A 25,856-nucleotide genomic window follows, 5' to 3' on the forward strand; every position below is an offset into this window, starting at 1 on the left:
AGGAAAAAGGTAAAGATAGAAAATAGAAATAATGGTACCAAATGACAGCTTAATCTTTAAAGAGCTCTAACACTATGTATATATATACTTAAACAAAGGACCACATCCAGGTACAATTTTTACCCCTTTCTGTGCCTCTCGACTCCAGCGTGTCAGGCCAGGGCCAGTCTCTCAATTCCTAGGAAAGACGAATACGAGGTGGGCGTCCCCTTGGAACCTCGGGAGATCAAACACCTAACCCAACCAGCAGATAGATGGTAGATTGACACTCAGAGAAAATGCGCTGCTGGACCCATCTTTATACCCCTGGGGGCCCGTATCCTCTTTCTTATCTAAGATGCCGAATTGTACTGGTCCATTTTGTGGCGCCAGTTCTTACAAGCAAGTTTCAAGTTAATTTACACTTGCAAGAGAGATAACTAAATTGTGAATACTAGACATTTTTTTACTGGGCGAGAGATTCCTCCCCCCCGCGGGCGGCTGAGTGTTCGTATCAGTATGGGTTTGAGTCAAGGGCACTCCTTGGCAGCCTCTTGGTTAGCAATTGGCATATCTCTGTTTACAGCCATTCACGGTCACAGCAGCCTGGGCCTTCTGCTCTGTGTGCCCTGGATGCTCCAGGCAAGCAAAAATGGATGTTACAAGGGGGGTTCCTGTCTGGCTAGAGGCACTGAAGAAATAAACAAACATAAAGATAAACTATTAGTTAACCTTTTCTGTGAAGCTTCAGTTAAAATAGTAAGCAGCCAGTAAGTAAGTACTGGTTCCTGCAACATTACTTATGGGAGTAGTTCCTTTGACTTTTTATGAGATGGGAGTGCTCATGTCTGTAAGGGTTTACAAGGTTACTACCTATATTTTAGTTAGCATGGAAGTGATTTAAAATGACCAAATATCATTAGAAAATTCTGAAATTTAGTTGCTTAGCAGCAGATTTTGCAGGAGGCATAATAATTTTATTTGTGAGGCATTTCAACAGTGGGCTCATTCCATCCGTTCCTGCTCTATCCAAAGTGTTGATGACTTTTAGGGAGTTTTAGTTGTCCATGGCTTTCAGACTAAAATGTGGTAATGTTGCACAAGGATTTCATTGTAGCTGCAAAGCATGAACATCCAAAATATTTCTAATGCTATTATATAATGAATGATTGTTTTTCCATGGTAAGGATATTTGTTTTTTCATAGACTGTGGCATTTAATAGCTGTTGTATAAACAGTAGCATTTGCAACTTGAGTTCTCTCTACACATCTTCCCTGTCTCACCTCCAATGGCCTAGAGGCATTTTGACAAAACATTTCTGAGAAAACTGCTGGGCCTGATGCATTATCTCTGGTTATCCAGATGAAGTTCCTTCAGCTCAGTTTCCCAGGTCACCTAACTTATCTGATCAAGATTTTCTGCCAGAAATCCCAATAAAATGCCTATCAGCATATAAAGTGCATGTATTCTCTTTGATATCAGAACAATCTCCTGCTAATGTTCAATTAACTTATCAAAAACTTCCAAGGGTTTCACACTGGCATTGTGTATGTTTTCAGGGGTATGCAGGAAAGGGAGACAAAGAGGATATTTGTCAGGCCCGGTCTACACTGCAGATTTGAGTCAATGGAGGGCAGCTTATGTCAACCTAATTGTATAAGCATCTAAACCAAAACGCAGTTTCCATCAATGTAACTCACCCACTATGCTGACTTAATAACTCTACATCCATGAGAGGCAGTGTTTTGTTCCATATAGCTGGGTTGATGCAGTGTCAGGGTGGACGCTGTATTATTTACATTGACTTTAGTGGTCTCCAGGAGCTCCTAGAATCATAAAACCATAGGGTTGAAAGTGACCTCAGGAGGTCATTGAGTCCAACTCCTTGCTAAAAGCAGGACCTATCCCAATGAAATCACCCAGGCAGGGCTTTGTTAAGCCAGGATTTAAAAAACCACTAGAGATGGAGATCCCACCATCTCCCCAGGTAACCCATTCATTCCAGTGTTTCTCCACCCTCCTAGTGAGATGTCCCATAATGGCCCATCATAGCAAATGTCTAGCTGACCATGAAGGCTCTACACTGCAAACATGCTCCTGGCTGAAGAATACAGAGGTATTGGTTCTTCCGGGTCTGTGGGGAGAAGAGGCCATGCAGGCACAGCTCTGATACTGCTGTAGAAATGTTGACATCTATGAGCATATTGCTCAGAGCATGGGGAAGTAGGGCTATGAGAGGGAAATACAGCAGTGCTGTGTGAAAATCAAGGAGCTGCAGCAAGCATAACAGAAGTCAGGAGTCAAACAGTTGCTTTGGTGCAGAGCCATAGACCTGATGTTTTTATTCGGAGCTGCATACCATCCTCAGCACCTTGTACTGAACCCTGAGGATGAGGTGCTGGATGCAGAAGTGGAGGAGGGCAGGGGGGATCCAGTGTCACTGCAATCCAGGATCACTTTTTTGATTCCTGAATACTTGAGCGACTACCAGCAGTCCAGCACTGGTGCAGGTGGAAGGAATCTCTGGTAAATATGCTGTTTATTTTGAAATGGCAAGGGTACATCTGTTCATTTATTCTTTTTTAATCATGCTGCAAAGGGATAGTGAAATAATCAATAGAGTATTGCTATTTGCTTCTCAAGATTTAGACAGAGGGAACCTGGCAGAGATGTTTGTTTATGTGCAACAGGATGGTCTGTGAATGCTGGAGGGGAATCAGTAATCCTTTGCCAAAGGTTTCTGGAGAGGACTGCCTTATTTCTTCCGCTGTGGTAAGACACTTTCCTACACCCTTCAGAAATTACTTCAGCAGGCATCATTGCAATATGCAGATTACCACAGTATGTTCCTGGTCCGCAGCCAGATGCGTGCAGGAGTTGTTCCATTTTAGCCTCAGCAATCCTCAGGAGTGAGATATTAGCTAACGTCATCACTGTCTGTGGAAAATGGTGCCAGTATTCAGTTAGTATTCTGTTCAATTACCATGTCTTTGTATATTCTTGCCTGTGAGTTCCCCCCCCTTTATTGTCTGAGGTTCCCCACCCTCAGACACAAGTTACAAGCACTCACATGTCTGCCTGGGATTCATTGCACACAACAGCATTCCCAGCCATGATGAGTGCTCTATCGAGGTGAGTGATTGTACTCCCAAGAGTACCCCTGTCTATTGTTTCTTTTGCAGCTGACAATGTGTCTTTGAGGGTCTCTCCAAGTATGCCACTAGAGTGGCTCAGCGAGAGAAAGAGGAGAAAGAACAGAACAGGAGAAGACATGTTACAGGAAATCCTACAAGCCTCTGGTGCTTCACAGACAGAGCAGAGGGCTTGGAGAATGGCACACAAGGACAGAATGGACAGGAGAAACAGGAAACAAGAGATGATACCACTTGTCAGGGAGCAAATAGACATACTGCAGTTTCTGGTTGACCTTTAGATGCAACAGATCTGTGCTTGCTTCCCCCTGCAGCCCATAGTGAACTTAATTCTGGCACCTCCCCCTACCATGCGGTGTCTAGGGCCAGTGTAATACCCCTAACCATCCATTCCCAGGTACAGTATAGATCGGGGTGGAGCAATAATTTTTGGTGGGAGGCCACTCCAAGATTTTGGTAAGTGGTCAAGAGCCGCACTTCTGTGGAGAGGGTGCAGGTCCTGGGACATTGGTTGGGTACAGAAGGGAGATTGGGGTAGGAGACGGAGGTTCAGGAGAGGCTGTGAGGTCTGAGAGGGAGTAGGTGAAGGAGGGGGTTGTGATCTGGGGCAGAGGATTGGGGTGCAGGGTCAAGGAGGGGGATTTGACCTGGAGGAGGGGTACAGGAGGGGGTGCAGGCTCCATGTGCCACTCTGCATGGGGTACCCCTGGCGGAGGGTGGAGGGAGACTTCACACACTGCCCCTACCCCCAGGCCAATCATTGCATTGGTTTCTGGCCAATGGGAGCTACAATGACTGGCCCAGGGGTGAGGGCAGTGCATAAAATCTCGCCTCCTCCACCTCCGTGTCAGCCGGTGGCCGGGGTAGTGTGTGGTCTGTGAGCCCTATGATACCTGAGTCTTCAACTGCTAGGACAGAGTCCCTTCACAGCGGGCAGCCAGAAGAGGCTGACAGGTGCCCCAAAGTTTTACACCCGAGTCTTTGGCTGCTAGGACAGGGTCCCTTTGCAGCGGGCAGCCAGGAGAGGTTGACTGGTGCCCCAGGTTGGTGCAGAGAGAGTTTATTACACCTGAGTTTTTAGCTGCTAGGACAAAAGTCCCTTCGCAGCAGGCAGCCAGGAGAGGCTGATGGGTGCCCCAAGGGTCTGCCCTGTGGAGGCGGCAGAACCCCAATGCCCAGCTCTTACTGCGTCTACCGGCTAGTTCTTTTGATCGTGTCTGGTTCTGATACAGCAACAGAAGGAGTCAGGTTAAAGCTTAAACAGTTACAGGTTTATTAAAGAGACTTATAAGCATACGGTTACAGTGACTATTGTTCTACTTCTTAACTGCTAGCAAATACAGATCTTAAAATGGTTGCAAAGGAAAAGGAAGATAAAATAACGGTACCAAGTGACAGCTTAATCTTTAAAGAACTCTATTCTATGCATGCACTAAAACAAAAGGACACATAAAGATACAATTTTTACCCCCTTCTGCATCTCTCGATTCCAGCGTGTCAGGCCAGGATTGGTCACTCAATTCCTCAGAAAGATGAATACGAGGATGGGCATCCCCGTGTGGACCTTGGGAGACAATAACATAACCCGACCAGCAGGTAGATGGTAGATTGATGCTCAGAGTGAGTGTGCTGCTGGGCCCATCTTTATACCCGTGGGGTCACGTATTCTCTTTCTTATCTATGGTGCCAAATTGTGCTGGTTCGTCTTTGCGACGCCAGTTCTTACAAGGGAGTTGTGAACTTAATTTACACTTGTAAGAGAGATAACTAAATTGGGAGTACTGGACATTCTTTACTCAGCAAAATGCAGGACAATGTAGCACTTTAAAGACTAACAAGATGATTTATTAGATGATGAGCTTTCGTGGGCCAGACCCACTTCCTCAGATCAAATAGTGGAAGAAAGTAGTCACAACCATATATACCAAAGGATACAATTTAAAAAAAATGAACAAATATGAAAAGGACAAATCACATTGCAGAACAGAAGGGGGATGCGGGGGGGTGGGAAGGGGGAGGAAAGAAGGTAAGTGTCTGTGAATTGCTGATATTAAAGGTAGGGAGAGTGGGATGTTTGTGAGTTAATGGTATTACAGGTGATAATTGGGGAAACTGTCTTGGTAATGGGTGAGAAAGTTCAAAGACTTGTTAAGTCCTTGTTGGTAAGTGTCGAATTTTAACATGAATGACAGTTCAGAGGATTCCCTTTCAAGTGCAGATGTAAAAGGTCTTTGTAGCAGAATGCAGGTGGCTAAGTCACCTGCATTCTGCTACAAAGACCTTTTACATCTGCACTTGAAAGGGAATCCTCTGAACTGTCATTCATGTTAAAATTCGACACTTACCAACAAGGACTTAACAAGTCTTTGAACTTTCTCACCCATTACCAAGACAGTTTCCCCAATTATCACCTGTAATACCATTAACTCACAAACATCCCACTCTCCCTACCTTTAATATCAGCAATTCACAGACACTTACCTTCCTTCCTCCCCCTTCCCACCCCCCCGCATCCCCCTTCTGTTCTGCAATGTGATTTGTCCTTTTCATATTTGTTCATTTTTTTTAAATTGTATCCTTTGGTATATATGGTTGTGACTACTTTCTTCCACTATTTGATCTGAGGAAGTGGGTCTGGCCCACGAAAGCTCATCATCTAATAAACCATCTTGTTAGTCTTTAAAGTGCTACATTGTCCTGCATTTTGCTTCAACTACCCCAGACTAACACGGCTACATTTCTATCACTTTACTCAGCAAGAGATTCCTCTCCCGGGATGGTTGTGTGCTTGTATCAACATAGGTGCCAACCAAGGGCAGTTTCTGCAGCCTCTTGGTCAGTGATTGGCTTGTGTTATCTGTGTTTACAGTTATCTCTCTTATCTGTGTTTACAGTTATCCAGGGTCACAGCAGCCAGCATATTTGGGCCTCTGTCAAGGTATCAAAGACTATGCTGATTTTATTGCTCTCTGTGTCCTGTGTGCTCCAGGCACCTCAGAGGGGCAAGCAAGATGGATGTGATGGCGGGGGCTCTGTCTGGCTACACCCCACCAGGGGTGCATAGTGCCTAGAGGGAGCAGCCAGAACAATTTGAGCAGTCTTGGGCTGCAGCAGGCAGAAAGCCTGCCTTGAAGTTTTGGTAGGACAAGCTGAAGGCCACATCAAAAGGTTTGGCAGGCTGGATTTAGCCTGCAGGCCATATCTTTCCTGCCACTGGTATAGATCCTCACAGACACACATTTGCTGACCTGTGAGAAACAGCTAAGTCCAAAGCAGACTGCAAATAGTTACAAAGGGATCTCACAAAACTGGGTGACTGAGCCAAAAAAATCATCAATGATATTCATTGTTGATACATGCAAAGTAATGCACATTTGAAAACATAATCCCAACTCCACATATAAAACAATGGGGTCTAAATTAGCTGTTAGCACTCAACAAAGGGATCTTGGAATAACTGTGGATAGTTCTCTGAAAACATCCACACAATGTGCAGGAGCAGTCAAAAACAACATTGAGGCTGATCAGCCCCTGAGCAGAACAGCATATTAAGTAACCACTGCTCTACTGAATTGTTGGTTTCCAAGGAACAGCTAACAATGCCATAATACTTAAGATGGTACAAAAGATACATGTAAAATAGCCATGGTTATTCCTTTGTAGGGTCAGATTGTGATGGAATGTAATATTGTTACAGGTGGGTCGACATCAAAGCACTACCAAAGAAATCAAAGAAGCTGATTTGAAATTATTTGGAGCTTTTGTGCCTAGCAAACAGAGCAAAGGAGACTTAGACACTGAAGAGACAGAGGGGAGGTATATTACTTGCCCTTTGTCCTTCAAGTGTGTGCCTGGATGTTTTTATCATTGTGTTTTACTTTCAAGATTGTTCTTCCCAAAGTTCCTTATTAAGCTATATCCCTGAGGTCACAAACTCTTATAAGCCAATATACAATAACTTCACTGACCAGCTCATACAGAGTGTTCACAGAATTATTACATTCATATTCTCAGATTATTACATAGTTACTCTGTGTCTGCAACACTAAATCTCTAGGCCCTGGTCTACAGTAGGACTTTATTTTGAAATAACCCCCATACCAAAGGTCAAATGTATAAGCAGAACATCCACACTACCAAGCCCATCATTTCAAAATAACGAGGTGCGGAATTAGAAATAAATACTCCTGCTTTTCATCAGGAATAACACTAATTCTGAAAGACACTCCGAAAGACACTCATACTCACCCATCTTCTGGCATTTCTATATGAGCAAAAAAAAATGCATCTTTTTGGATGCTTGCTTCAATATGTAAATATTCCCTATGGGTATGTCTACACTACAGTGTTATTTTGAAATATCTTATTTCTAAATAGTTATTTCGAAATAGTGCGTCTCCACACAAAATGCATTTCGAAATAGCATATTGCTATTACGAAATAGTGCATCCACACTGAGTGGACTCTGAATCACATTTAAGGCTGGCCGGAACCAGTTACAATGGGGCACCAGGTCAGGACGTACTGTGTGAGGATGCTGTCTGAGGCTATCTGAAGTCTGTGCTTAAAGGGATCCTCCCAGAGAGCCAGTTCTCAGGTTTCCCTGCTTGCTTGTCTACCTCGATTAGGGACAGCAAAGCATTTGTGTGTCTGCGTGCTCTGCTTGCCCTCACTCGGGACACCACAGCACTCTGCAACATGAAGTCAGAGCTGCCCCTGGGCACTCTGGTGCTGCTCTTGGACGTGTTGCTGTGAGCCTGGCTGCACTTTCTGCAAGTTACCATCTGGGAGGTCTATTGGGGGAGGGGAGGTGTCAATATCCAGGAGGCCCTGGGGGAGAGCTTCCACCCTGAGGAGCACTAGGAGCCTGCCTGGTCTGTCCCACTGGGGGCTTGTGCCTCATTCCTCCCTCACGTCCTTCCACTTACTCCTCCCTAACCCCCCTCCCTGATGTCAAATAAAATACACATTTTCATGAACACAAACTCTCTTTATTTAACAAAACTGGGGAGGGGGAGGGAATGAAACTCTGGTGAGACTGGGGAAAGGAGGCTGGAGAGGGGAGAAGGGGGGGAGAGGGTAAGAAGCAATATAAGGACTGTCACTCTGAGGGGTGGGTCTGCTCCTCCTGAACAACCTTGCTGCTTGATTCTTTGGTCCTTGGTCTGCTGCTGCTTCTTGCCTGTCCTGCTATCACTCTCCACTATATTTACCTGCATAGCCGCAGTTACTGGTAATCACAGCTCCCGTTGCCCGTAGGCAAGCAGCCTCGAACCTTCTACCATTCAGCATGGAATCTGCTGTGTGGGAGGAACACTAGGTGATCCCACGATGTTATTCAGGCTCAGATCAATCATGGATTCAGGTATGGCTTACAAAGGGCTTTCACCCCAGGGAGCACGCTAGGATTCCAGAGTGGGCAAAGGAACCTACGAGGTCTGCTGGATGTCCCCTAAGCACAAATCCACACACCCTTCGGTGGAGGCTGTGAAGAGAGGCACCCACAGCAGCTCAGAGATTCCTCTCCCTCAGGCAGCCTCTATCTTGCAGCCGGATGGTAGGCCTCACTTGAGCTTTCACCACAAAGTGATAGAGGGACAGGCAAGAAGCAGCAGCAGACCAAGGGCCGAAGTATCAAGCAGCAATGTTGTTCAGGAGGAGCAGCCCCACTCCTCAGAGTGACAGTCCTTATATTGTTCCTTGCACGGGAAAAGCAGCAAGGGTGCTGAGTGCACTGTCTCTGTGCCGTGTGCAAAATGTCCCGTGTCGTGTGCAGCGTAGTGCACATCTGAGGTAAATAATGTCCTTGGCAGGAAAATCCAGTTGGAACCAGTTCTGTTTATGTCTCCAGCAGTCCCAAAGACAAAATGGAGTCTATATTTTCAAGATGGAGTCCATCACAATAATAAAGAGTCTTTAGTCCTTACATTTCCCTACGAAGTCCTTACACCATGCAGATAAATATAGAGGTGGCAACCTGCCAGAGACTAACCTAGTGATCCACCACCATGTTATTGACCACCCCTGCCTAAGCCCCTGCCCTGACTCCTGCATCCCCCACATCCATTGCTCCCTGCTCTGAGTCCTTCCTTACAGACCCAAGCAACACCAGGTAAATGTGCTAGTGGCATATACAGCAGGGGTCTGGACTTAAGAACTATAAAACTTGAAAACTATAAATTTAATGTGGATAAGTGTAAAGTAATGCACATCAGGAAAAATAACCCCAACTATATGTACAGTATGATGGGGGCTAATTTGGCTACGACAAATCAGGAAAGAGATCTTGGAGTTATCATGGACAGTTCTCTGAAAACTTCCACACAGTGTGCAGCGGCAGTCAAAAAGGCAAATAGGATGCTAGGAATTATTAGGAAAGGGATGGAAAATAAGACCCAGAACATCTTACTGCCCCTGTATAAAACTATGGTACGCCCACATCTTGAATACTGTGTACAGATGTGGTCTCCTCACCTCAAAAAAGATATTTTGGCCTTGGAAAGGGTTCAGAAAAGGGCAACTAAAATGATTAGGGGTTTGGAACGGGTCCCATATGAGGAGAGGCTAAAGAGACTGGGACTTTTCAGTTTAGAAAAGAGGAGACTGAGGGGGGATATGATAGAGGTATATAAAATCATGAGTGGTGTGGAGAGGGCTGATAAAGAAAAGTTATTTATTAGTTCCCATAATAGAAGAACTAGAGGACACCAAATGAAATTAATGGGTAGCAGGTTTAAAACTAATAAAAGGAAGTTCTTCTTCACACAGCGTGTTGTCAACCTGTGGAACTCCTTACCAGAGGAGGCGGTGAAGGCTAGGACTATAATAGAGTTTAAAGAGAAGCTGGATAAATTCATGGAGGTTAGGTCTATAAAAGGCTATTAGCCAGGGGATAAAATGGTGTCCTTGGCCTCTGTTTGTCAGAGGCTGGAGAGGGATGGCAGGAGACAAATCGCTTGATCATTGTCTTCGGTCAACCCTCTCTGGGGTACCTGGTGCTGGCCACTGTCGGTAGACAGGATAATGGGCTAGATGGACCTTTGGTCTGACCCAGTATGGCCGTTCTTATGTTCTTATGTTCTTATGTAAAGAAAACGATCATTGAGTAAAAATAAGTTCTGCATGTAGAGACATAGCAGGATTGTGCTCTTTGTATTGTAAAAGTTTTGCTTTTATATTTTTAATATAAATATCCATATAAATTGTTAGTATTAAATTACAAATCAAAGAAGCATTATCAGCCTTTTTGTCACCTAATGAGCACATGCCTCCTACTGCTTTGTCATACTACAAAGAATAATTGAAATGGTTTAATTTTGTAAAAGCACTTTTAAATACCATTAAATTAGTATTTAAGGTATTATCTTAAATTATCTTATCTTAAGTATTATAACTACAACTGCTAGGTATTTTCAAAGACTGTACGTGGGCAAATATCTAAAAGGGTGTCACAAGGAGGAAGGCGAAAATTTGTTCCTCTTGGTTTCTGAGGACAGGACAAGGAGTAATGGGCTTAAAGTGCAGCAGGGGAGGTTTAGATTGGACATTAGGAAAAAATTCCTAACTGTCAGGGTGGTCAAATATTGGAATAAATTGCCAAGGGAGGTGGTGGAATCTCCCTCTCTGGAGATATGTAAGAACAGGTTAGATAGACATCTGTCAGGGATGGTGTAGACGGAGCTTGATCCTGCCTTGAGGGCGGGGGGCTGGACTCGATGACCTCTCGAGGTCCCTTCCAGTCCTATTATTCTATGATTCTATAAATAGGTCCCAGTGGTGTTTTGTGAAAATTTATATTTGGCATAGAGGGGATGGAACAAGAAGGTAAGGATCTGTGTAAAGAAAAATCAAGTCAGTTTTGTATTTACCAGAACCATTTTACAGTACCCAATTAAAAATGAGTTTCTGGAATACAGTACACAGAATATATTGCAGTTTTCAAAACACAAATGACTTAATTTGTCAGTGTATAGTAGGTTTTCTTGTGATCCAAGATTTAACAGGGTTTTGCAACATTTTCCTTCAAGATAATTAAATTCACAGTTAACAGTTCACTTAGGATAAAAAAGTAGGTAAGTCTTATATAGATGTATACTTGTACTATGGGTGTGCATAAAGTTACTTTAAAGCTACTATCAGCTACACCTGCTTTTATACAGGCAGTCCCTGACTTACGCGGATCCGACTTACTTACGTCGGATCCACACTTACGAACGGGGCTTTTCTCGCCCCGGAGCTCATGGGAGGCGCATCGCCACCCGTGTCCTCCGGGGCGAGAAAAGCTTCTTCCGGTCTCCCTGGTCTGCTGGGGGGGGGGGTCCAGCAAAGCCGCTGGACCCCCCCAGCAGACCAGGGACACCCGAGCAAAGCCGCCGCCTGGGCGGCTTTGCTCCCGGGCAAACGAGCAAAGCCGCCCAGGTGGCAGCTTTGCTTTGGAGTCCCTGGTCTGCTGGGGGGGTCCAGCGGCTTTGCTGGACCCCCCCAGCAGACCAGGGGGACAGGAGCAAAGCTGCGGAGCCGCTTTGCAGACCAGGGAGATGGAGCAAAGCCGTGGAGGACTTCGGCGGTCCCACCACCCCCTTCTCCCTGGTCTGCTGGGGGGGGGGCAAAGCTAGTGCCCTCCCCCCCCCAGCAGACCAGGCTTCTCTTGCCTACCCCTGGGGTAGAGCAGCTGGGGGCTGCCGGGTTGGTCCCGCAGCGCCGCTCTGGACCAAGCCGGCAGCACCCCAGCTGCTCTGCCCCAGGCGTCCTGATTCAGCCGCTGCTGAAACTGACCAGCGGCTGACTACAGGAAGCCGGAGGCAGAGTTGCTCTGCCCCAGGCTTCTTGGAATCAGCTGCTGATCAGTTTCAGCAGCAGCTGACTTGGGGACGCGTGGGTTTCTTAAATTGAATCTGTATGTAGGTCAGAACTGGCATCCAGATTCAGCCGCGGTTGAAACTGATCAGTTTCAGCAGTGGCTGACGCCAGTTCCGACTTACATACAGATTCAACTTAAGAACAAACCTACAGTCCCTATCTTGTATGTAACCCGGGGACTGCCTGTACACCAGTGCAATGCTATTTAAGAAACTTAATTTTATTTATTGTTTTTTTCTTGTATTATGATTAGCTCCACTACCACTTTTTTCTTCTTAATAATGTATCTTCTGATCTCTGTAATCTGAAGATTCAGCATGTCTGGCTAAGAAATTGTAATGCTTACTTGAGTGGTGGTCACAAAATTTCATCATATGCATAATGTCATAAGAAAAATACATTTTAATATGAGCCATTAAGTTCCCCGTGGCTCCCCATAAAATCATAACCTTTTTGTTGTCTTTCATATTTCAAAAGTCTATTTTAATCTTCATAAACAGATAGGGGTAACATCAATAAAATCCCATTAGTAATACTAGGCAGTAAACTGTTTTATTTCATAATACATCTGACAACTGCTTTTGTATTTATTGCATATTATTAGTAATATACCCTAAGGGGTATATTACTAAGTGCATATCTTCTTCTCCTTAAGTTACAAGAAATGCATTAGGCCTGTTGATAAGAAATGTCTTTGGAGTTTCTTCATGGGTAATCCCTATACACAGCTAAGGTAAGGGAAAGTCGTAATAGGACATTTTTTAATTCAGGATATACAAGTGTATCACAAGAAGGCATTTCCCCCTAATCTAGGCAGGTTGATTCAATGTATTTAGAGTAATGTTGACTAAATGAATTCTGATTTCATGAGAACAACTTACCTAATCTTGTTAAATATAAATATTATATAGTCTCAGAGAGACTATGTCTAGACTGCATCCCTCTGTTGTCAGAGTGATGCAAATCAAGCACGTTGAAATTGCTAATGAAGCTGGGATTTAACTATCCCGTGCCTCATTAGCATAAATATGGCTGCTTTTTTTCAAAATGGAGTTTTTTTTTAAAAAAAAATGGTAGTCTAGATATGGATCTGTCAAATAAAGCCTTTTTCGACAGATCCTGTCTGAGTAATGAGAAGTAACATTAGTTCGAACCAAGGGGTTTGATTCGAACTAATACATCCCAGAGGGCACTTCCTTGTTCGAATCAGCTGGTGAGTGGAATAGCGCATGGGTAAGATTATGCTAATGAAGCACGGGATATTTAAATCCCTGCTTCATTAGCAATTTTGGTCGGCTACATTTGCATCCCTTGTTCGAACTAGGGAGCAAGTGTAGACATACCCCAGGGGAGAGTGTTATCACTTCAACTTTCTGCAGTCTGGATAGCACCAAAAGTCTACCCCCCCGAGTAGACCAGATATAGAATTGCTTTCACTTAGCCAGATAAGTAGCTCTAGTGGAAGGTTTCCTACTCCCGAGCAATACCACCTGCACACGAGCTGAACAATGAAGCTCTGCTGCTTTCAGCCACCGAGCTGCCACACGATGAGGTGCAGTGACCAAAGGTCCAGGTGGAGCAAAGTCCTGCATGATCAGGTCGGGGACTAGCGAGAGCACAAATGTCCTCTCGCAAGACAGGTTCAGGAGGGTCGAGAACCAGTGCTACCTGGGCCATGTGGGCGTGATGAGAATCAGGGATACCCTGAATTCCCAGACCCTCAGGAGCCCTCAGGAACAGTGGATCAGCGGGAACAGTGGGAATGTGTAAAGTAGACCCCGGGCCAGGGAATGAGTAACGCATCTCCCAGAGAGCCCCTTCCCAGGCTCATGAGAAAACAGAACCTCAAGCACTTCCTATTCTGGCACATGGTGAATGGGTCCAGATGGAGAAACTCCCACCTGCAGAAGATGCACAGGGCTACATCCCCTCTGAAAGCCCACTTGTGCCTGGAAAAGGACCTGCCCAGTTGGTCTGCCAGAGTGTTCTGGGAACCCAGGAGATAGGAGGCAATCGGGTGGATATCCACCCCAATGCAAAGATCCCACAGGTGAAGGACCTCCCGACACAGGTAAGGAGAGCAGGCCCCACCCTGCCCGTTGATGTATGAGACAGCCGACGTGTTTCAGACAGGACAAAGACTGACTTGCCCCGGAACTGGGGGCAGGAATGCTGCACAGGTGAGGCAGACCGCTCTCAGCTCCCTGACATTGATGTGCAGGGAGAGACTGTCCGTTGACCACATACCTTGCATCCGCTTGTCTCCGAGGTGAGCCCCCAACCGGTGCCCGATGACATATGTACGTTGCGCATGCATGCCTTCATGGAATAGACATAAGCAACACACCACGAAGAACAACAGTTACGAGATAAGTAACTGTTCTTTTGTTTGGAGAGAGCTAGATACAGAGTGGAAAAGTAAAGAGGGTGGAAAAAGTCTGCATTAGCACATCTTAATGCAGGATCTGACTTCACTTCTATTGGTGTTTTTTAATTGTAAAGCATTTAGACAGTTTTGGAGATAAGGATTCAGGTGTTAGTGAAGGAATAGTTGAGCAAACTCTTAGCTCAAGACATTTGCATGATTTCTGTAGTGGTTCAGCACAGTGATACAGTAAATTAAGGATTCACTGGTGTGGCGTCCTGCCAGTCCTCCTGCTGTGTGCGTTTTTGTACGCTCCCTCAGTATATCATGCCAGCTCTGCACAAATAGCTAGCATAATAGACTTTACAAGAGTCCCCAAAGACCATAGACTCTGATAAGATATGAAGGCACCCGAGTCAGGTTTATTGTTGATCCAAGTACATTAATAGGTGTTGGTAGCCGGATGGCTTGTGAGCCCCTATGTATTTGTACCCAGAACAATGGATGCAGCTCAGTCGATAGTATGGATTTTACTAATGCCCCCTAGACTGGCCAAAGAGTTAAGTTGAGGTACCCCAATGTTTATAGATTGAAATGAACAATCTGACACACTGTATATATCATCTTACGCACTAATGACATATTTGGTAACTCCCCTTGTACTTTCCTCCAAAGCATTCACTTTCCACGGTTATGCTTTCACTCTTGCTGTTTCAAAGTATTTTATCATGTACTTAGGTGGTTGTCCTGGTACTGCCCTGGTGGTATGTATTTACATACTTCATGTACTTTTATCTGTGCTAGCAGTTCTAGTGCCAAGAGACACCGACTTGCAAGCAAACATTTGCTTTGGACATGGCCTATCTGTTACTCATAGTATAACTCTGGCTTATTTGGTTCAAGCACCAGGACCATGCTTCAGGCTCTTTCTTTCTCCTACAATTACATTTCAAACAGTTTTATAAAAACAAAGAGTAATCCTGTAGCACCTAGGAGAACATAAATATATATAGTATCACAAGCTTTTGTGGGTAAAGCCCATTTAGTCAGATGATGAGCTGGAGTAGAAATAACAGAAACCAAGTATTTATAACATGAAAAAAGGTACCTGTCAATTTTAGGACCGGTGCTAATGAGCCTAATTAAGAGGCTGGAAGTATCCCATACTTAGCTTTTTATGTTTAAAAATACAGTGCTAAAAACAGGAGAGACTAGCTTTATAATGCAACATCCAGTTAATGTCTTTGTTCAAGCCCAGGGAAATAGTGTCAAATCTATAGATGAATACCAATTCTGCACTCTCTCTCTATAGAAGAATGGCTACTTTAAATCCATGATTGAGTGACCAGGCAGGTTTATGTGTCTTACTATTTCTCATGTCTGATTTGTGTCCATTTATCCTTTGTTGTAGAGACCATCCAGTTTGGCCAATATACATGCAGAGGGGCATTGCTGGCACTTGATGGCATATATCACATTAGAGGATGTGCAGTTGTATGAGCCCTTGATGTTGTGGCTTATGCGGCTGGGTCCTGTGATGCTGTCATTTGTATAGATATGTCGACAAAGTTGGCAACGGGGTTTGTTGCATAGTAAGTTTACATAGCTGTTAGTGGCTTAAGGTAAGAAAGAAAAGGATTCTTTTAACAGAATTTTTTGTAGTCTTGTAGATATCTGAAAACTCTGACCTTAATAATTTTTTAAAAGCCCTTGCTACCAATTAATAAATTTTTAAATCTGGAAGAACTTTACTACCATATATCTTGTTTATTTGTTTGGCTTTTCAGTTAGAGTTGGATTCCAGACAAGTGATTTCCATTAAGTTTTAGAATTTATTTGGGGAGGCGTATACTGATATTAAAGTCAGATCTTTACTACTGGTAGAGTTCTGGCTCTTATGTGTCATTAGGTGTACTCAGAAGAAGCAAGCACTAGCAGTAGCAAGCACTTTTATTCAGATTATTATTTAGATAGTATCCAGTAAATGAGGCCTGGAGCCACACATTGAATGATGAGGCTAAAAAGAAATATTAAAAAGATGCCTTATTAACCATCCCATGTATTGAATGATACTGCAGTTCTCTGGGAGAAAAAAACAAACCTTCTGTGATCATGTAATTAAAGACTGTACAATAATGCATACACAAAAGGAGATAGAACTAAGGTTCTGTAGTATTATTTAACTTACCTTAAAATTTTATATGGATATTTCTAGGGGTGTAAGTGTCTGTGCGCATTTTGTGTTGTAGCAGAAAACTGAAGCAACATAAATTTCAGCACAGAAAACGATCAATAGAACTTGAACTCTGAACCTTCAAATCCATAGCAACGTTTTTTACACTCGTGTTAAAGGAGTAACAGTTAAAAGTAATAGGCTGTTATCCTGTATGGGAAACAACCCCTAACAGAGGACACTCACATAGGGTATGTCTACACTGCAGTGCTTTTCTGTGGCAGGAAGCTGGGCCTGGGAGCTGCACTTCACCGCACAGCTCTCACTGCCACCCACATTTCGACCACAAGACCCCTCCAAGATCTCCCTGATCCTCACAGGGAGCACCACCAGGGCTCCCAAGACCCAGCTGGGGTAGCAAATACCATGTGCCATTGTGGTCCAGGGCAGAGATCCTGTCTCTCCTTGAGCAGGGGAGGGAGGAGGACATCCTGCAAGATCTCCATCCCCGGCACCAACATGCAGACATATATGACCAGATGGCTGAGGCTCTGGCCAAGAGGGGACCCCCCGTTAGACATTGGAACAGGTCCGGAGTAAGGTGAAGGCGCTCCACCAGGGCTCTGCCAGGGAACACAGCTTTTCCTCCAGGGCACACTTCTGCCCCTACTACCAGGAGCTCCATCAAATCCTGGGGTGGTGGTGAAACTCTTTCCCCGTCCATGGTGGTGGACTTGGGGCTACGGATGCCCGTTGTCGCCCGCTCATAGCTTCCTGCCGAGGAGAAGGAAGAAGAGCAGCTGCAGGAGGAGTAGGACATAGCCAGCACAGTCACCCTGACTCTCAAGATGGTATCCCAGGCTCTGGATGTCTTGCAGGCATCCTCAGAAGGTAGGGAGGGAAGTGCCTGCTGCCTTCTTCCCCCAAATACCCCAGGAGCCACTCCTATGAGGCCGCCCCCCCAGCAGCAGGGCTGTGTGAGGAGGGGATGGCACAACCCTCTGGGGATGGAGCTTCTCCTCCACCCTCAGCCCACCCCTGCTTCCTCCATCCCCCTTTCCCTAGGGTCCCCCTTTTCAAGACTCCCTCCCCCCCGAAGGGATTGCAGCCCAAGGAGTGCTTTACTCCCATGAGGAGAGCCCGGACGGTGGACTTTCCCATGCCGAATGGGTTGCCCACCAACTGGTAGCTGTCTGGGGTGGCAAGCTTCCAGACAGCTATGGCAACCTGCTTCTCCAGAGGGATGGCGGGCCGCAGGTGGGTGGCCCATTGCTAGAAGGCAGGGGCAAGCAAGGCACAAAGCTTCATAAAGGTGGCCTTCCAAATGTGGAAGTTTTGGAGCCACTGCTGGTCGTCCCACTGCTTCATCAACAGCCGGTCCCACCAGCTGGAACTGGTGTCCAGCTTCCAAAACTCTCTCTCCATTGTGGGGTGCAGTTGGAAGAGCTTTGCTCCTGCACACAGGAAGAGGGTCTCAAGGATGAGCTCAGTGTTGAGCTCTGGCAGGGCAATGAAGTCAGCCTGCACAAAGTGCTGCAGAAACTGCAGCATGGCTGTGTCGGGTCATTGCATACCCAGAGGCAGCTCCGGCTCCATGGCTAGGAGTATGCTGTGGTGTCCAAAAGCTGGTCAACCAGAGCACTCCCTGCTAAAGCTTTGCTGTCCCTCAGAGAGGTAGGCAAGCACGCAGCAGAAGCAGAGAAACGGCTGTCCAAGGGGATCCCTTTAAGCATGAGTCTCAGCTAGGCTTAGGCAACAGTACCTGGAAGCAGCTGCTGACCTAATGCTCTGTCTTAACTGGTTCCAGGTTTCCTTATATGAGAGATAGTATCCAATCAATGTGGACACTATCTCCCAAAAAAGCAGATCGCATTTTCATTGAGCTTGTGCTGTGTAGACGCTCTCTTTTGGAAAAAAAAAGTTCTTCTGGAAGATCTCTTCTGGAAAAGCTTCTTCCAAAAGAAGATTGCAGTCTAGACACAATAGGGAAATTGATTTACAGAGCTTTATGTTAGAAAAGCAGTAAAATTCCTGGATTCTGTTCTTGGCTCTGGGAGGGGAGTGTTTTTAAAGCTGTGGTAACAAACAGCATAGCCAGATATGTAGATTTAGTACATTCATTCAGAAAAACTGTTGGTGAATAAATTCAGAAGTGACTTCGGGACACATCTGTTACCCCTTCAGTAATGCCTCCCTGTTAGGGTTGAGGAATACGATGTGTCAATATTACAGGTTATGAAGTGCACAGAAAGAAACTAATCTGTGGGAGAAACAGGGTCATGAACTCATGGGATTAGAAGCAAGAAGTTACTTAGCTATAATTTGTGCAGGATACAGAATAAAGATAAGCCACCTTTCTACACCCCTTAGCCTTTGCCTGAGGGGGCTTAACCAAATCCCAGGCTAGTGGCCTAATGGCCATAAGATCCCCAGAAACTGCTGTTCTGTGCAGAGACCACAGCATGCACTGGCTCCACTTCTTAATGCCTTGTCTTGGCCAGCTTCTTGGTCAAATCTGGATGAGTTTTCACAGGCACAGCAAAAGCACTTCTCTGACCTTAGGACAGTAGTTCTCCAACTTTTTGGCCCGGGCCCACCCTGCTCAATGCGGACCTTTCTGCAGACACCAATCAACCATCCATGATGACATGGATGGAGGGGGTAGGATTTGGGGTCTGGCCAGGAGGTAGGATGCTGGAGGAGGCTTATGATGGAAGGTCTGGAGGGAGGGAGGTGCAGGAGCACTTTAGCAATGTGGGGTGTTGGCCAGAGAAGGGTGTGGAGGGTGATGAGGATGCAGGATCTGGGCATGATGGGAACCTTTACCCGGCTCCGTGCCTTTCACTGCTTCTAGGCACCTTCCCCCGCTGCTACCATTTACTGTGAGGGCAGTGGGGAAAGCCTTCAGGTAAGCAGTCTCCTGTGTTACTGTTCCCCCAGCTAGGGTGAGGGGAGCAGCAGAGCACTAAACTGCTTCCTCACCCCACAAGCTGGATCCAACCTGCGAGTCTTACCCCTGCCACACACACACACAGTGGAAAACCAGGGCTGGAGCTCCATCCTCATGGAGTGGGTGAGAGGGAGGGACTGGAGCACCAGATCAGGCTCCCTGCTGCAGGGAGGGGTCAGCCCTGAGCCGACAGCCCACCTGCAAGACGGTCATGAACACTAGTTGTCCACAGACCACACTTTGAGCACTGACTTAGGACTGACCCACAACTAAAATGTCTGGTTCCTGTTCTAAATCGTGCACCTTTTAAAATATATGCTCAGAACATTTTTTCATTCATAAATATACCCATATTTCTTTAATCCCATTCTAAAAAACGTTAAATTTTGAAAACACATCCCACTTGAGGAAGAGATCAAGCATGGGAAATCTCAACCTGAATGTTGAAAGTTCAGCACAGTTATAAGCAACTGAAAATAGAGACTTACAGTGAGACATGAAAGGTAGCCTGAACTCTTGGGGGTGCGTCTGGACTGGCAAGATTTTGCTTTTGTGCAAAAACTTGCCAGCTGTCTACACTGGCCGCTTGAATTTGCGCAAGAGCACTGACTTTGTAATGTACAAAATCAGTGCTTCTTGCGCAAATACTTTCTCGCTCTCACTTGGGAAAAAGCCCTCTTGCACAAGAATACTTGCTCAACAGGGCCAGTGTAGACAGGGAAGAATTGTTTTGAGCAAAAAAGCCCCGATGGCTAAAATGGCGATCGGGGCTTTCTTGCACAAAATCGCGTCTAGACTGGCCACGGATGCTTTTGCGCAAAAGCAAATCTTTTGCATAAAGGCACTTGCCAATCTAGATGCGCTTTTGCGGAAATACTTTTAACGGAAAAACTTTAAAAGTATTTCCGGAAAATCATGCCAGTCTAGACGCAGTTCAGGTGTTGCTATAGACTTTCTGCTACTTTTCAACTACTTTGGATAGGTTAAGAGTCAGTAAGTATAGCATTCAATATAATTGTATCCAGCTCCAAAGCTTTTAATTTCAGGAAAATATTTTGCATCATTTGAAAGCAGCTGAGAAGATCTTGGGCACCTATGCTATGTTCAGATAGTTCAGTGTTCAAAACCTGTACATATGTATACACACACACACACACACACATATATATTGCATTCAATAAACAAATGACCGTAATTTTCAACTGATGTATTGCCCTGCTAAATATTTTATGGTGCGTTGAGTTGCTGAATGATAAATCAAAGTGTATAAATAATATTTATTTTTTCTTTGTCTGGGAAAGACCCAGACAACAAAGTGCAAAGAAAAGGAAATTTCGAGGTTTTTTTACATAACATTTGCAGTTGGAAATTTGATTTCTGATCTTTGCCTCTAGTAGCATTTCAAGGCGGTGCTGCATACAAAGTAACATATGGTCATTTCTGTGTGTTGACAAGAAAAGCTCCTTTTCAAATAAACAGCCATTAGCTAAACAATGGGGTTTCTAATCTTATTAATCCTCTGAAAGATTGCAGAGACTGTGCAGTGTGTATAAAGCTTCTGTTGGCCTCTGCCTCTGTTTTATTGTAATAACAAAAAGCTGTTGTCCCTGTAAAATCTCTGCTATACAATGTGTACCATGAACTAAGTGGGTTACTGTCCTTTTGGTGCTGGATGGATTGACTCATATCTGTTTCATACCTGTGACTGAATTCTAAATGACTTGTACCTCTTTCCAGTCAGCAGATCTCTCTTAGTATTCAAGTAAGTGCAGCTAAGCATATGTGTGGGTGATCTACATGGGTGAAGAGATACAGTGATCTCTTCAGAAATCAAGAGCGAGGGTGCAGTGTTAGCATGATGCATACGGAATTATTGTCAGATTATTATTTAAATGAATAGTAATTGAATCCTCTCTATGTCTACTCATTCTTTTATCGCGGGCTTGCTTTGGTGAGTCCCTGGATCTGGTGATTAATGTTCGGATCATACTAGTGGAGTAAGAGGGGAGATACAGAAACACCCCCCCTCAACTTACTGGTGTAACCCACATGCCTAGTGGTGGTGGCTTACTCTCTCATGTAGTGGCACTTAGACCACTTACAGCAAGCAAAAAGAATAAGGGAGCTCTACAGTGGAAGCTGAGAGTTGGGTGGCTTTATAACTCAAAGCGTAGAAGCTCCTATGCTGAGATCCCAGGTTCAAATCTGCCGTGCGGTGGTTTCATTGACACACATGTGATAGTACAAATTTGCCCTGCCTTAAAATGTACCTTTCAGCCATCTTAACTTCTGGCAATGAAATCTATGACTGGAAATACTGAAGGACAAGGAACAACAATGTTCATAAAATACTCTTAACATTAAACATATGGCTGTGGGGTAAGGGATAACCCTCAGAACATGTCCATCTTCCTGGCTGACTGTGGGGAAATTAGAGAGCAATATGGTACATTGATCAGAAAGTGCCCCTCTGCACCATCCTGTGCCCTGAGAGGTATATTGTGAGAGCAATGCTGCATCCATCATATTTCCACACCCACCAATTTTCATTCCCCTTTTCAAGCTCCTTATTCTAAGAATAAATCTTATTTTGAACAGAAGTCAGCACCCATGAATACATACATAGTCAATCAGCTGCAGACATCTCTCACATTGAATCTTTTTTTCTTTTTTTTACATTGACACGGTTAAATATAAATGTATTCAAATATAAGACTGTAGAAGTCATCAGCTATTAACAATTCAGAACTCACTGTAAGGCAGAGTTCAGGAGAGAACACCATGGCTTCACTGCACTTGTAACAGCTAATCACAGAAGTGGAAACACTCCATTTTAAACACATGGGGATGTTTATTGAGGCATTTTGACTTACCATGTTATTTTCATAGCTAGTTTTATTCCAGCGTCACAGTATCCTGAGTGTAGGAAACATGGCAAGCATGCATGGCATTCCAGTGATGACCAACAAAAAACTGCAAACCCCTAGGAATTTTGGCACCTAAAGGTCATTTAGAGCAACTCTAAAACTGCACTAAATTGTGCTGTAGTCTGAATTGACCCCATCGCCGTATGTATGGGAGAAAGTAAAAGTGATGGAAAACTCTGCTACAGCTGAAAAATGGGACCAGGGTTTCAAATCCTTTTAAAAAGGCTCTACTTGAATTGTGGAGTAACTGTCAAACAATTGCAGATGACAAACGCAGTATTGTTTTGCGCAAAAAAGCCCCGATCGTGAAAATGGAGATCAGGGCTTCCTTGCACAAAACATGTCTAGATTGGCACGGACGCTTTTCCGCAAAAAGTGCTTTTGCAGAAGAGCGTCCTTGTCAATCTAAACGCTCTTTTCTGCAAATGCTTTTAACGGAAAACTTTTCCGTTAAAAGCATTTGCGGAAAATCATGCCAGTATAGACTTAGCCCACAGGTATAGCGTACGTGGAGCTATATGTTGCAGTGAAATGCACACTATGTTCATTCTGTGAAGTTTACCTGCATGTGTTAATGAAATGCTGTGTCAGTCGGGAGACCATGGGGAAAGGCTTCAGTTACCAGAGTCTTTCATTGCAAGGAGGAAAGGCTCTGGCAAGGAGAAGCAGAGCATAAGGCTGTCTCCCCCAGTGTTGGAGCCTATCCCTACTGCCAGAGTCTTTTTCTGTGGTGGGAAAAGGCTCCAGTAGTGAGAGGCAGCTGGACACAACACTGCTAAAAACAGCTGAGTAGATGGGGAAGCATGACTTGGGCAAGAAGTGAGCTGTGTAAGGTATCTCCTTAATTACATACCCCACGCTTCAGCTGCATTTAGTTACTTGCAGAAGCTGTGCCTCATCATTACACTATTAGGTGACAATGTGTGTATGTAGACTACACTATTTCAAAATAACTAGCGCTATTCCAAAATAACTTATTCCGTGTCTACACAGCAGGAAGTTATTTCAAAATAGTGTCAAAATACCGTCAAGCTGGAGGACTTCCTACTCTGACTCTTGTAACCTTCATTGTACGAGGAGTAAGGGAAGTCAGAGGAAGAGCGCTCTATTTCGAAGTAAGTGCTGTCTAGACGCTCCCTATTTTGAAATAAGCTATTTCAAAATAAGATATGCAATTGATATAGCTCAATTTGCATAGCTTATTTCAAATTAAGCCCTGCAGCGTAGATCCACCCTAAATGCTGCCAAAAGAGGGCTGGAGAGTATGGGGTGCATCTACACACCAGGGCTTAATTTGAAATAAGCTATGCAAATTGAGCTATATCAATTGCATATCTTATTTTGAAATAGCTTATTTCAAAATAGGGAGTGTCTACACAGCACTTACTTCGAAATAGAGCGCTCTTCCTCTGACTTCCCTTACTCCTCGTACAATGAAGGTTACAAGAGTCAGAGTAGGAAGTCCTCCAGCTTGACAGTATTTTGACACTATTTTGAAATAACTGCAAGCTGTGTAAACATGGACTGTTATTTACAAATAACAGTAGTTATTTCAAAATAATGTTGCTGTGTAGATGTACCCTATATGTCATCTGTGTGTGGCAAGAGAAGAGTAAAACAGGTCTAGGCTCCTATTTACTCCCAGGCATCAGGAATAAGCACTGTGAAGGATATAGCTGCTACTGTTGTTTGCCAAGGAGGTGGAGGGGAACCCTTGGTGCCACACTTAGGCTATGTCTACACTGGCGGCTTCTTGCACAAGAATATCTTGCGCAAGGGTTCTTGTGCAAGAAAACATCCACACTGCCATGTGTGAGCTGTGCTTTTGCGCAAGAGCATCCATGGCAGCGTGGACGCTGTCTTGTGCAAGAAAGCTCTGATGGCCATTTTAGCCATAGGGCTTTCTTGCGCAAGAAACCCCTGCCAAGCATCCACACTGCCCTCCTGCGCAAGAGGGCTTACACCTATTAAAAAAGAGCATCGCTCTTGCACAAGAAGCCCTCTCTTATCACGCCGTACTGTAAATTTCCTTGTGCAAGAGCAGGCAGGCAGCGTGGACGCTCTGCGGATTCTTGTGCAAGAACGGCCATACTTGCGCAAGAAGCCGCGAGCGTAGACATAGCCCTAGTGGGGAGAAAAAGGGTATTTCTGTCTCTTTGGGAGGGGATAGGACTGGGGAAATGGAACAACAGGCACCCCTGTTGAGTGTCTTAGATCCACAGATTGCCTTGGCCCTCCCATGCAATTTGCATTAGCTTGATCTGTTTAAACATATGTATAACCCACCTGGTGTAAATCTCCAGAGGACATGAGCTGTTTCGGTCCCACTTGCCCTATTCTGGCTCCTTAGCTTACAATGTAGCAGTTTATGCTTTGAGCTCAGTAGGTTGTAGGTTCAATTCCTACTATGTCTTGCCCCACTCCCTTTAGGGTAGTTGATCACAGCTATATCCCAGAACTGGTCCTGCTAGTTCTGCCCTCACTTCCCAGCAATCCTCTTCTCTGCCGTCCACTGCAGCTGCCCAGCCTATCTCTGACCGGTCTCCATCCTATTTACTGGTTTTCTTAAATCCCCAGCGTCTGGTATCACGTGACTATGTGAGACTCTGAGCTTTTTATTTTAAGAAAACACGTGGTCCCTATGTCTGGGATGAAAGCTTGGAAAGAGACATCCTCCATCCCAGGGACTCAAAGCAAAGGCGGCAACAGGCAGCATTAACCCCCGAGCCTGACCCAGTCTCGTTATTGGCTGCAGGGGTTGAATCCTTATTATTGAATCCTGAAGGTGGCAATCCTGGGCGTGCCCCTTCGAGCCATCACCCCGGCAGCCCCGCTCCTCACGCCTCGCACCGCAGTGACTCTCAGGGAAAGGGCCGGGGGAAGTCAGCCGCTTTGGGCATGTGCGAGGGCGGCGCCTGACGGGCCCCCCTCTACCGCAGCGCGACCGGGGGTGGGGGGGATGCTGAGCGCGCCAGCCCCCTGCATCTGTCAGCCCCACCCACACTCCCGCCCTTGGACCCAGCGCCCCGCCGCCTCCCAGCCGCTGTCACTGCGGACCCGCTGCAGCTGGGCGGCTTCCCCGCTCCCGCGCCGCCACCCCCCAGCCGCACAGGCGGGGAGTGACATCACCCCTGTCCAATCAGTGCCCGCCGCTCCCCCTACCCCAATCGGCCCCGCTAGGCGTGCGCCCCCAGTGCGGGCTGGGAAAGGGCGGGCCGCTGTGCCGCGGGCTGGGTGGGCGCGCAGAGCGGGGAGGGGGCAGAGCGCTGCCAGGTGTTGGCAGCGCGAGTGGGGCGCCTCTAGGTGACGGTCCCGCCGTGTAGCCGCTGCAGCAGCATTGCACAGGTAGGACACGGCCTGCTATGCATGTATTTGTTGTGTTCTGCGGGCGGGGCGGGGTGTGTTTGCTCCACAGTAAAAAAAAAAAAAAAAAAAAAAAAAAAAAAAAGC

The 25,856-nt window shown here is 45.5% G+C and overlaps 1 protein-coding gene and 1 long non-coding RNA gene across 8 annotated transcripts in view; one reads left to right on the forward strand and one right to left on the reverse strand.

Moving 5' to 3' along the window:
• Positions 1–362: 362 nt before the first annotated feature.
• Positions 363–4,737, reverse strand: LOC112545448 (uncharacterized). Its single transcript, XR_003088914.2, has 4 exons — positions 4,601–4,737; positions 2,818–2,917; positions 1,681–1,806; positions 363–670 (listed from the first exon to the last, which is right to left on the reverse strand). It is a non-coding gene; the product is annotated as an uncharacterized LOC112545448 (long non-coding RNA).
• Positions 3,060–25,856, forward strand: part of CNTN1 (contactin 1) — a 393,162-nt gene continuing 370,365 nt past the window's right edge. For 3 of the 7 annotated variants that reach the window (XM_075930050.1, XM_075930054.1, XM_075930015.1), the window contains exon 1: positions 25,446–25,751. The gene's annotated coding sequence lies outside the window, so the exon portion shown is untranslated. Of the gene's footprint in view, positions 3,113–4,625; positions 4,729–25,444; positions 25,752–25,856 lie in introns of those variants that run through there. The other 4 variants (XM_075930057.1, XM_075930017.1, XM_075930024.1 and 1 more) reach the window with 3 other exon arrangements.

The sequence above is a fragment of the Pelodiscus sinensis genome, chromosome 1 (genome assembly GCF_049634645.1).
Source record: "Pelodiscus sinensis isolate JC-2024 chromosome 1, ASM4963464v1, whole genome shotgun sequence".
NCBI lineage: Eukaryota > Metazoa > Chordata > Testudines > Trionychidae > Pelodiscus > Pelodiscus sinensis.